The sequence below is a fragment of the Suricata suricatta genome, chromosome 4 (genome assembly GCF_006229205.1).
Source record: "Suricata suricatta isolate VVHF042 chromosome 4, meerkat_22Aug2017_6uvM2_HiC, whole genome shotgun sequence".
Lineage (NCBI taxonomy): Eukaryota > Metazoa > Chordata > Mammalia > Carnivora > Herpestidae > Suricata > Suricata suricatta.
This window is the reverse complement of record NC_043703.1, coordinates 54,769,422-54,782,339: the sequence shown is the minus strand read 5'-3', so window position 1 is coordinate 54,782,339 and position 12,918 is coordinate 54,769,422. Positions and strand designations below refer to the sequence as shown.

Sequence of the window (12,918 nt, the reverse complement as noted above, 5' to 3'; positions counted from 1 at the left end):
TTCATCCCTCAGTCCCTCTCTCTCAAAATAAATAAACCTAAAACAATTGAGGGGCACCTGGGTGGCTCAGTCAGTTAAGCGTCTGACTTCAGCTCGGATTATGATCTCGTGGTTTGTGGGTTTGAGCCCCGTGTCAGGCTTGCTGCTGTCAGCTTGTCAGCATAGAGCCTGGAGCCTGCGTTGGATTCTGTGTCTCCCTCTCTCTCTACCCCTTCCCTGCTTGTTCTTGGTCTCTTTCTCTCTCTGTCTCTCAGAAATAAATAAATGTTAAGCAAATTTTTTTTAATTTAAGGAACATGTACAGAAACACAGAACAAGAAGCAGTTGCATAGAAAACTCATCATCTTTTCACAATACCATGCTACTTCCTAGTTTATCGCCAATACAGAGTTATATATGTAATTTCACAGAGGAAGACAGGATCATTAGCATTTGGATGAGGTTTGTGGGATGCCGGAGATACCGTTTTGCTGGCTTGGACTGGGAAAAAGTCAGCTTGTGTTGTAACAGTAGGTGAAGCTGTAAACTATGGAGCCTACACCATTCTTGAAACACGTGATTGAAGAAACTTCTCTCCGTGTTTTCCTCCCCATCGACGTATCTAAGATATAAAGTACATTTCATGGATTTTGCACTCTAGGGTTTTTTTTTTTTCAATCTGTTGTTTAAATGTTAATTGACTTCTGTTTTTTCCAGATCTTGGCTAAACCAAACTACAATTCTCAAGGCTCACTTCTCTTTTCAGACCAATCACTGACTCACTTTGAGACTTTGGGGAGCAACTTCACTTTTCAGGGCCCCATTTCCCATTTTCTTACATATCCGGTTTCTTCTTCACTTAGTAGGGCTGAATTTTCTAGATGGGAGATGGTGATATAAGGAGGAATCTCTGTCCATATAAACAAACCCAAAAGGCTTCTAGACACAATAATTTTGTTGCATTAGGAAGTTGGGGAGGATGTGTAAGCCTAAAGGGGGTACAGTAAGCATTGTGACTGAAGATAGCAAGGAGAGCCTAGATCACCAAGGCTTTTCTTCTGGAAACAGGAGCTGGCGAGGAAGGCAACCACACTGGGACTTCCCCAAATTCTTCTAGGGGCTGCTTCCTGGACCAGTCATGCTGAACCCCCACCAGCCTCCTTGGTGACTTTCTCTTGCTTGACTCCTCCCTTTGCAGGGCTATTTTCTCCTCCACAGTAGTCCCCCCTTATCCACAGTTTCACTTTCCACAGTTTCAGTTACCCACGGTCAACCACTATCTATCCGGAGGCAAAGTATCCTCCTGACATTATATCACAAGGTAAAAGGTCAACAGTAGCCTAGTGCTACATCCCACCGCCTACATCACTCACCTCACCTCCTCTCACCGCGCAGGCATTTTATCATCTAAAGCATCACGAGAAGGGTGAGTACAGTACAGTAAAATACCTTGAGGGGCAACTGGGTGGCTCAGTCAGTTAAATGTCCGGCTTCGACTCGGGTCATGATCTCATAGTTCGTGGGTTTGAGCCCCGCGTCGGGCTTTATGCTGACAGCTAGCTCAGAGCCTGGAGCCTGCTTCAGATTCTGTGTGTCCCTCTCTCTCTGACCCTCCCCTGCTCATGCTGTCTCTCTCTGTCTCTCAAAAAATAGATTAAAAAAACATAAAAAGAAATTTAAAAAATATCTTGAGATATCACATTCACATAACTTTTATTGCAGAATATTGTTAGAATGATTCTGTTTTGTCATTGTTCTTAGTCTCTTACTGTGTCTAATTTATAAATTGCACTTGATCATAGTTGTGTATGTACAAAGAAAACAGTATTGATTGGGTTTGGTACTACCCATCGTCTCTGGCATCCACTAGGGGGCTTGGAACATATCCCTGTGGATAGTGGGGGACCCGCTATGGAGAAATGGAGTGCTGCTGTCCATTTTGTCTTTTTGGAAAATTCCAGCTGGTTCTTTGAGATGTAGCTCAATGAAAGTTAATATTTCCTTCTTTGGAGACCTCTCTCTTCTCTTCTGGGGCAGAGTTAAGTGCTTCTCTCTCTCTGTCCCCACAGCACCATGATAATAACACAATTAGAATGTGAAGGTCAGTCTGGCCTCTAAGTTGCAATAGGCATTTTCCTTCACAGGATTGTGTGTCCTTCAAGAGCAAGGGTTCTTTGCTATTCATTGTCGCACCTCCAGCCCTAGAAGAAGGCCAGTGCTTTATTAAATGTGACAGGATGACAGGCGTGAAGCTACTGATGGAAAGGATCCCTTGTCCCCCAGAGACGAGGTGCAGGCAGGAATGGGCATGGTCACCCTGGTGGTGGTCTTGCTCCTAACTTTTCCCTCAAGATGTTGAGGAACTGAAGAGAACCCCAAAGAGCCCAGGAAGAGCCCTGGTCATAGGTAAAGTCTGGCCAAGTATGTGTATCCCTAGTTAACTCGAGATCAGAGCTGAGTAACCCCAAAGGAGAACAGAGAACCTTAAGATACAGAAATCCAGTGATCTCAGGTGCGAGGAAAGCTGCCTCCAGTGAGACCTGCAGTGAGGAGGCAGGTGTGGGGTGCTGCCCCTGCCCCCAGGCCCTGGTGCAAGCCTGAGGCTTCCCTAGTTCCCAGCAAGGTAACCCCGGGCCAGGTATTAAAATTGCAGTCCCCTCATCTATGAGCAGGAAATCATACCAGTGTTCCCTAGGACTGTGGCTAGAGTTAAATGTGTGTAAAACACTTAGCACTGAAGAAGCACTCGGTAAACATTACCTGGCCTTCCCATTTGTCTTTTAGCCATTGTTTTCTTGGACTCCCAACAAAAATGGAGAGAATATTCTCTGGAGAGAATATGGGTTGATCATCCTGTGTGAATAAGACAATGACTGAACTCTAAGCATTTTCTCGTCTGTGGAAATCCAGGTCACATGTCACTTGTGGGGGCTGTGCCTGGCTCTCTGGGAGAGAGCTAGTTTCCCCCTTCCTGTGGGTCTAAATTTCCCTCTGTATTCTAGTGACTGGTGTCTCTCTTCCCTACTAACCAAGCCCCAGCCATGTCTTACCTTTGCATTGCCAGCATCTAACACAGGACCTGGTATATAGAAGGTATTTGGCAGATACTTACTGAAAGAAGAGATGTAGGGGCACCTGGGTCACTCAGTCAGTTAAGCGTCCAACTCTTGGTTTCAGCTCAGGTCATGATCTCATGGTTTGTGGGATTGAGCCTCACATCAGGCTCTGCACTGGCAGTGCAGAACCTGCTTGGGATTTTCTCTCTCCTCCTCTGCCTCCGCCCCCCTCACACTGTCTCTGACTCTCCCCAAATAAATAAATCAGTAAGTAAATCTGTACAGATATATAAATTTGTTGAGTAGCAGCTATTTAGAATTCCCGGAGGAGTTCATAGTCCAGACAGTGATTACATCCATGTGAACTCTGGCACCCATTCCTCACTATTTCCTATGTGTTCCTGGCACACTGGGTTAGAGCATCCTGGCTGGTTTTACCCTCCGTTCAGCCCCTGCTCTGTCTCCACAGTTCCTTTCCTGTCTCCTCAGAGTCAGACACTGTAGTTAGATAGAGAGACGTATGGCCAAGCAAGACAGGTGGCCCACAGCGTTTACAAAACAGCTTGAAGGGCTGAGCCCCAGGCTCTGCTACCCCGGGCAGAAACCCACTGGCAGCTGGTAAGGTGGGACAGGGAACATTCCATGGCACTTCAAAGACTGCTTAGGGGCACTCGCCTCTCTGTGGTTCCCATATTAACTCAGCAGAGTAAAATGGTTTTGGGAGATTTGGAGCATTCACTTGCCTTGCTCTGGGAGTTTGTCTGTTTCCATGGGAGGGGTGTTATAGGCATGCGCACAGAATGTCGTTAAACTCCTCAGAGGAGGTGATAGCAGACTTCTCACGCTCTGTGCACCGTCAGTTGATGGGTTGTTTGTGCACCTGAGTCCCTGCCACGTGGCGGATGCTGAGGCAGCTCCGAGACACACTTCTGGCCTACACTTCTAGGTTGTGATCTCCTAACCTGCTGGAAGAGATGGATGTGGGCACAGGAGCAGCTGCCCAGGTCGGGCACCGAGCTTAGAGGAGGAAGAGCTCCCTGATCCCCACCCAAGAGCAAGAAGAATGAAATGTCGAAAACCGTGCTGCCTTCTTTTAGAAGTCAGAGGGTATCCTCTTAGTAGTTAAATGTGAATTTGGCATTTTGTCTTTTAACATTGTGCCTTCAGGGTGAGCTGTTTTTGCATGGTTTTCTTTTCTGGTTGCAAAGAAAAAATCAGAGGGTCTAAATGCAAAGTCAAGAGAAAACATCCAGAAAAATGCATTCACCTAGCCTTGGTCATTATAACCTAGGAGGGGCCAGTAGTGCATGTAAGTAGATTTGGCACATGTAGCCTAGAACCTAGGGCTCTGTAGCCTGGACAGTGTCCTCTCAATACCTAGATTCAATTCTTCTTTATGTATGGGAAACATACATGAATTTATACAAAATATTTTAAATCATGGGGGAATTATACTTGCTGTATGTTGAGCCAGTCTTACTTAAAGAACACCATTACCTCTCAAGTTTGAAAACTTATACAGGACAAAGTAGACATAAGGAGGCCTGGACTTCAGTCCCAATGAAGTCTGTGAAAGCATCCTTTAACTTGGGTGTCCTTTCCCCGCTCTGTGGCAGGAGGAGAGTGGCCAGATAGGTCATCTCTGTGGTCCCTTCAGTGTCTCTGTAATCCCTCTGTCATCATTTAAGGAAGTGGGCGTAGACCCAGGCTATAGCACAGAAAACCATTAAAGATTTGGAAGACAAGCCTCCAAAACTAGGTTAAAAGAATTGTTTTGAAAGACTTGGCTGCAGTCACTAAGGCATGTGACAGAATTTTTATGAATCAAGGAGCTTCTATAATTCCCTCTGAGAATAGCCCAGGAGAGAGAAAACTTTAATCGTATCAGAAAAGATTTAGGTTACAGGGTCGAGATACAGGACACCAGAGAGGCTGAAGGGTTTCCTTATTTGGATATTTTTAAGAAAATAGTAGATGGCTCTCTTTCTGGGACAGTTTGCCTACAGTCTTGTCTAGAAACAGGGAGGGGACTGGATCAGCGTGTCCTGAGCCGTACACAGTGACATGTCAGATCCCGCATGCTGCTTGGGTCACTTCCCTGCTCTGTGCTGAGCAGTCGAGCCTGGGCACCTGCCTGGGTCAGCGAGGGGAATGCATGAGGCCAGAGCTTTTCCCGCTGCCGAGGTAAGAGCAGAAGCCAGTAGGGGCTGGGACGTGCTGGGTCCCTTACAGAGGAGGCACCCCCCGGAGCGGGCCTGCGAGGGTGACAGCCAAAGCTCCTGATCACCCCGGCCCCTATTTATAGGCTCATGTGAAATACACCTTTTTCGGGCTCTAACTTGTTATACACTTACCTGCTAGAGAATAGACTTCTGGAACTTTTCACATGTCATGGATTCCATTTCTCAATTTATAGATGAGGAAACAGGCAGGAGGCAAAGCAGAACCTGATATCACACAGACAGGCAGTAACCCAGGTCTCCCAGGCCCACGCTTGGGAGACCTTTCTCTGCGAGTTTTTCTGTGGTTTCCTTGGAGATGTGCAAGTGTATAAATTATCTGGATATCTTTATATTATGGCTGATTAAGGTGTTTGCTGTTTTTATTTTTTGATAAGTTTCCATGTTAATTTCTTACTGTTACCTTTTTTTCCCCTTGCAGTCCTGTTTCACTTGTTCAGTTTTGATCTTCAAAGCTTTTCTCATTGTATTCACCATCTTGCAATAAGCAAGCTATAATCTCTGTGTCACATTGGAAACTTGACATTTAACTGTGGGCTTCATGAAGCCCGAGGCTTTGGGACCCCCCATGCTCACAGCCCAGCAAGCAGAGCTGTGCTTTGTACACAGACTAGTAGATGATGAGAAAGAATGCATGGGTGAGCAAACGATAAACAAATGATGTCTGATGTTGAGGTAACTGAACTGAATAGTGGGTAATCTATAGTCCATAATAATATTCAGCTTTTTGGAAAAAATCCAAGGATACTGTGAACTTTCGATGGGGAAGAGTCTGATCTTAAAGTCCTTGTGGTAGACTGTGGAAGGAAGGGATTTTCAAGATGTTTCACACCAGGAGAGTCATTATCTATGCCCTAGGGAATGAGAGAGAGAGCACAAGACAATGAGGGCCTCCCCAGCCCCCCAGCCTGGAGTATCCCCTCTGCTTGCAACAGTTTTGTCCTGTGTCACATCCTTTTTTTTTTTTTTTTGAGGGAACAGAGGCAGGGAGGGGCAGAGAGCAAGGGAGAGAGAGAATCCCCCCTATCAACTCAGAGCCCCATGTGGGGCTGGATCCCATGAACCATGAGATCGTGACCTGAGCTAAAATCAGGAGTCAGATGCTTAACCATCCTCGTCACCCAGGTGCTCTACTGTGTCACATCCTTAATGGCTCTGAGCAGCTCTGTAGAAAACCAAGGCAGCATGGGGGCAGGATGTTGGGGGCGGGGAGGCGGGGAGATGGGCACTCTTCCCTTCGTAACCGAGCCGGGCTCTGTGTGCTTCCAAAGCCCCTCAACTGTGACCAGATGACAGAGGCCCTCAGAACATCACGTTCATCAGGGTTAGAGTAATCTGGCCTGCCGAGTTTATGGCTCGAGGTAGCTAGAGGAGAGAGCCACTGAGCCGGTACCCCTGACTCACTCCTACACGGTCATGGTCGGGGCAGGGGTGGTAAAGATTCCGGTTCTGTGCTCTGGGGCAGCCCTTGGGCAAATCAGTGTATCTGCAGGGAGAACAAGAGACAATCTCAAGGAGATTTTGACTTGACAAAAGAATTCATAGGAGTTCCTTTAAATGATCCTTTGTATTTGAGGCTATTTATAATTAGTTGGCTTGAAACAAAGTTATTATGAACATACATTTTCAGAATCATCCTTTATATTAAACTTTGGAATATCTGGATGCACAGAGGACCGGTGTCCCGAGAACGTATGGTAAATAACTGGTGGTTACATCCCCTACTTTGTACCATGAAGGGGATAGAATTCAGTGAAGCAAAGCTGCTTCTTTGTCTCATAGTTCCTCAGGATGGCTTCTTAAAAACTTACGGGTATTTTATTTTGCTTCAGAGTCCTATGTGTTTTGTGTTCCGCTTCTTCAGTGAGCATAGTCTAGCACTAAAGATTGCAGTATGAATCATGTTCTCTATTACATGTTGTTTCAGATTATTAACTGTTCATTCAGGTATTTGGAAGTCGTATAGTTTTCTCCTGGCTGTGTGCTGAAATTATTGAGGCAAAGCTAGGAATCTGGGTCCTGAGTTTCCAGTTTTATTTTACCCACTGTGTCAAGTTGCAGGAAAAGTAGGACACATTCAAAAGAGTCCCTTGGCAATGTGATGCCGGGTCACAGATGCCTCCCTGATCCTGGCAGTTATATAACTGGGCATCAATCTATCAAACTGAAATACTGACCAGCACACCACTACCACCTCTCAGAAATAAATGCAGCCCGTGGGCATCTCACTCCGGGCAGGTCACCTTTTCTCCTCCCTTCTGCTTTTCATGATCAGTCAGGAAACCCCCCAGGGAAAACTCAGCTTCCATGGTAGCATTTATTTTAGAGGATGTACTATATTTCCTTCTGTAAATTCTACAGCACTGCCTTCCGTGGTGGCTCCCACAAATAGCTTCTGTAGTCCAACTTTAGGGAACTTGAGTTCAGGTGCTTTTGTTCTTAAGTAGTCATTATCAGAAGTTCTCTTTCACTTCCGACGTGGGAAATACCAGCCTCCTCCGTGCAGAGACTCAAAACTCACTGACCTAAAGAAATTAGCAGGTTTTGTGGCTTCTGCAATTTGGGGGGTTATTTGGTTTTCTTAGGACTTTGGAAATAATCTTATAAAAGTGAACAAATGATCCTTTCTTTGACCCGATGTCTTGGGATTTTAGAGCTATTGATTTAATAAATTTCAGTGCTCACAGAAAACCTGGCAGCCAAATGTGACATAGGTGAATGGGGGGAGTCTGTAGTCTTAGATTTTGATTAGAGCAGTGATGCTAAAACAGTTTTCCATAATTTACCCCTGATTTGCAAGAGATGTTAAAATGGTTCCTGAAAGGGCATAGTTAGGTAATGCAGTCATTAGTAAGGGATAAAGAAGTGATATGTACATACAATGGAATATTCTTCAGCCACAAAAGGAGGAAATCCTACCATTTGTGACAATGTGGATGGACCTTGAAGGCATTATGCTAAGTGAAATAAGTCAGACAGTGAAAGATAAATGCTGCCTGATATCACTTTTTGTGGAATCTTGAAAAAAGGAAGGAAGGAAGGAAAGAAAGAAAGAGAAAGACAGACAGACAACCAGAACTAAACTTATGGAAGAAGACATCAGAATTGTGGCTACCAGAGGCAGGGGGCGGGGGGCGGGGGGGGGGCATTGGAGCAAGGTGGACAAAAGATACAAACTTCGAGCTGTAAGATCAGTAAGTCCCAGGGCTGTGATAAGTAAGTTCTAGGGATCTGATATATGACACTGTGGCTATGGTTAGCGCTTCTGTATGGTGTATAGGAGAATTGTTGCCAGTAAATCCTAAGAGTTGTCATCATAAGAAGAAAAACTTTTCAGCTGTATTTTTTCTCCTTTCTTTGCTTTTTATTGTTTTTCAAATTTTTTTAATGTTTTCAATGTTTTCATTTATTTTTGATAGAGAGACAGAGCGTGAGTGGGAGAGGGCAGAGAGAGAGGAGGAGACACAAAATCCGAGGCAGGCTCCAGGCTCCAAGCTGTCAGCACAGAGCCTGACACAGGGCTCGAACTCATGAACCATGAGATCATGACCTGAGCTGAAGTCCAATGTTTAACCGACTGAGCCACCCAGGCGCTCCTCTTTGCTTTTTATTGTATCTGGATGAGGAAATGGATGTCAGCTGAGCCTATTCTGATCACATGTCAACCTAACCATCATGCCGTGCACCTTAAACTCACACAGTGATATATGTCAAGTATTTCCCAATAAAACTGGAAAAAACAGAAGGGGGGCCACACTGAACATGAGAACAGTAGAGTGAAAGCTCAAACACACACTTCAGGCTCCAGATGCCTCAGCACATCTTACTGCAGCGACCTCGCTAGAGACTGTGGCCCGTGTGGTGCCAGTAATTTGCAAACTAAAACCCTAACTTAACTATCCTTATGAATCTAACTAACATGAATACAAATGTGCATGAAGTGGGTATATTTTTTCCAGACAAACACATGAATAGACTGTGTAAAGTACCTAATATTTGATTCTAACCCCAGCGATATCCTTCCTAGAAATGGTCTGATCTGCATGTTTTTAATTACCTCCTCTTCCTGCTTCTCTGCTTTGTGAAAATGCTGCCACTTGCACATTCAGTTCAATTAGTTAAAGGGTCTTTTCTCAGTTATGGACCTTAATAGCCTTGTTCGTGGTCCCTCCATCCTTTTCCTGCTCTGCTCTCCAGGAACTTCATTTAGAACTCTGGCCTTGTTTGGAGAACTTGTACGTACACAAAGCATTTAGTGTCATGGAAACTTTAGTTTTCTGATCTAGAGAATGAAGGAGTTGTAATAAATTATTCCTTAAGTTCCTCCTGCCTCTCCTCAAGTTGACTTGTGTTTCCAGGACTTCTGGCTCATTCTGATAGGAAAAGAGACCCTCTCCGATACGTATTTGTATGTGGGCCCCCAAACAACACAGCCTCACAGTAACTTGGGCTGTTGACTGTTCCTTCTCCAATTCACCTTTTATTTTATTTTATTTTATTTTTTTAATGTTTGTTTGTTTGTTTATTTGAGAGGCAGAAAGAAACAGAACATGAGTGGAAGAAGGGAAGAGAGAGAGGGAGACACAGAATCTGAAGCAGGCTCCAGATTCTGAGCTGACAATTCAGAGCCGGATGTGGGGCTTGAACCCACGAACCATGAGATCATGACCTGAGCTGAAGTCAGATGTTTAACCGACTGAGCCACTCAGGTGCCCTGTCCAATTCACCTTTTAAATGAATTTTCCTTTAGCTCTTAAATCACTCAAGGATTTTGGAATTTTAAAATGTGAGGGCTGTCTCACTATATGGCTTCTCTAAGTTGATCTTCCCCATTTATAAATCTCTTTAAAAAATACAGTTATCCAGATGCCCAGGTTTTTCATCTTGACCTACTTGCAATGGTTTAAAAACCACGTGGTTTTAAAATAAAGCTTCCCCCATCCCTTCTCGGTCTTTAATTTGAAAGGGCCATGCCACTCATTTTCTCAACTTTTCCATTGCACCATGGTCTTTAGATTTTCTTTCTCATCTAATACAGTAGCTCTTTTGTCTCTTCTTTGGCCCTGCTCTTGACCCTTAAAATGTAGTCTCATCTTTGCCTTTATTTGTGTTTCTCACTAGCCCCTTACTGCGCTCGAGAGTCTGAAACTCTTACGTCAAAGGATAGGTTAAGTTTAGACTCAGAGATCCCGTTCATGCTTCTTACCTTTAACATTGTTCCCTGCTTTTAGGGTAAGTAGGGCAGTGTGGACCTGCCTCACCTGAAATGAGCAGCGGCACCTGGCTTGTGGCGGGCACTTAGAAAATATTGGTGAACGAGTGGATTTATCTCATAACCCGATAAACATCCATGAACCAAGAAGTGCTCAGACACTTAAGGACAAGAAAGGCCCTTTGATTTTATCAAAGATCTTGTGAAAATTTGATGGAGGAGACTCTTCTCTTAAGTTATATGGGATATTTGTAAAGGCATAAGCGAAAGCCAGGCCAAATTAGTCACAAGCATTTAGTAAAGGGTACAAAGTTATGTACCAATTTCTTAGCACAGAAGCTTTGCTTTCTTTCTTTCTTTTTTTTTTTTAAAGTAGAAGCATTTCTTTTTTTAATTTTTTTTAAATGTTTTTTTTTAAAATTTATTTTTGATACAGAGAGAGAGCATGAGAGGGGGAGGGGCAGAGAGAGAGGGAGACACAGAACCGGAAGCAGGCTCCAGGCTCTGAGCTAGCTGTCAGCACAGAGCCCGACACGGGGCTTGAACCCACAAACGTGAGATCTGACCTGAGCCGAAGCCGGAGGCTTAACTGACTGAGCCACCCAGGCGCCTTGAAGCTTTGCTTTCTTAACACAGGAGAGCAAGATCTTCCTACGCTAGCATACCTAGATAGGCTCTCTGTGTTATGTTTTTTTTAATCTCTCAGGGCGTATACGATGAGATGGTTAATAAGTAATCGCTGAGTGAGCGTAGGGGCGGACAAAATGAATATCTATCTAACAGATGTGGGAAGGCCTTGAACCTGGACAGACAGACAGCATGAGAGAGGAGAAAGGGCTGAGAAGTGGGATCCTGGCTGCTCCTCTCCCTGGCTGTGTGATCTCAGATACGTGTCCCAACGTCTCTGAGCTTCTGTTTCCTGTTCTACCAAATGGGAATATATATATTTATGTCATCAGACTTCGTTGAGGGACCTTATAATAAACACAAAGCTTGTGTTTACTCTATCTCACAAGTATTCTTTCCTGGGTGAAGGTATTGCTATCAGACCTCAATTCTGTGGTCCTAAAAAAACTGGTTTCCTTGGCTCTGAGAGAGAGAGTGACATATGTAGCTGATGACCTTTCCCTTTTTGCATTCACTTCTATAGAACTTAGAACTAGATTTTCAGCCTGCTTCTCTCAAAATGTGTCGTCTTAACTGTGGACTTCCCTATGCTTGCTCTCCTTAACAGTTATGTGATTTTATTCATTTAATTCTTATGCTTGGGCGTAACTTTGTAACCTGGCTCAAATTGTTTTTGGAACAAGGCTTGGCGAGGGAGCGTGGAAGGATGGATGGAAGGAAGGAAGGAGGAGGGATGGAAGGAAAGAAAGAAACAAGAAAAAAGGGAGGGAGACAGCGAGAGGCAGAGAAAAAAAAGAGGAAAGGAAAGGAGTGAAGAAGGCAAGAAAGTCAGAGAGCCATTGCCTGTCCCTGAGGGTTACTGTGCTGTGTGCATGTTTGCACATATGGTTAACTTCTACATGGCTTTACCTTCCTTCAGAGAGCCCAGTGAATGTTTTACATGTATGAGGTAACTAATAAAATTATTTATTGACAATAGACCATATTTTAGAGGAACTGAAATAACAACAGTATCTAATTCTATGACCTTCTTTTTTTTAATGGTTATTTATTTATTTTTAAGAAAGAGAGAAGGGGCACACAAGCAGGGGAGGGACAGTGAGAGAGAGGGAGACCCAGAATCTGAAGCAGGCTCCAGGCTCTGAGCTGTCAGCACAGAGCCCCATGTGGGGCTCGAACTCATGGACCAAGAGATCATGACCTGAGCCCAAGTCGGACCCTTGACCGGCTGAGCCACCCAGGTGCCCCTGAGTCTGTGACTTTCAGTCATGCTCCCTGGAGTTCCCACTGGTACATAAGGTCACAGGAAGTGGGATAGTGGAGGCACAGAAACATTTGGGGTTTTTCAGCCGACGCCTCTCGGAGATGTTATTTTGACTTGTTCACTTCAATCTACATGTAAAGCTCCTGTTAACAAAGGATTTGGGGGAAACCAAAGTTTGAAACCACCAATATGTGTACATAACAAAATATTAAGTTGGTGGATAATGGAGGAGGATTTGCCAAATGGAGCATAAAGCATTTTTGGCCTACAGATTGAAGTGTTAAAATGGTTCCCTTTTTTTTTTAATTTTATAATAGTTTATTGTCAAATTGGTTTCCATATAACACCCAGTGCTTCTCCCCACAAGTGCCCCCCACCATGACCATGACCCCCTTCCTCCCTCTCCCTCCCCTTTCAGTCCATGGTTCGTCTCCAGTATTCAGTAGTCTCCCTTGATCTGTGTCCCTCACTCGCCCCCACTCTCTTTCCCCCTTCCTCTCCCCATGGTCCCCTGCCAGGTCTCTCCTGTTAGACCTATGA

At 44.6% G+C, this 12,918-nt stretch overlaps 1 protein-coding gene across 2 annotated transcripts in view; it reads left to right on the top strand.

The window, feature by feature from the left end:
- Positions 1 to 12,918, top strand: part of LCP1 (lymphocyte cytosolic protein 1) — a 52,837-nt gene that overhangs the window by 6,682 nt on the left and 33,237 nt on the right. The window contains exon 1 of one of the 2 annotated variants that reach the window (XM_029936727.1): positions 1,250 to 1,405. The exons of the other annotated variant lie outside the window; for it this stretch is intronic. The gene's annotated coding sequence lies outside the window, so the exon portion shown is untranslated. Of the gene's footprint in view, positions 1 to 1,249; positions 1,406 to 12,918 lie in introns of those variants that run through there. 2 annotated transcript variants of the gene reach the window in all.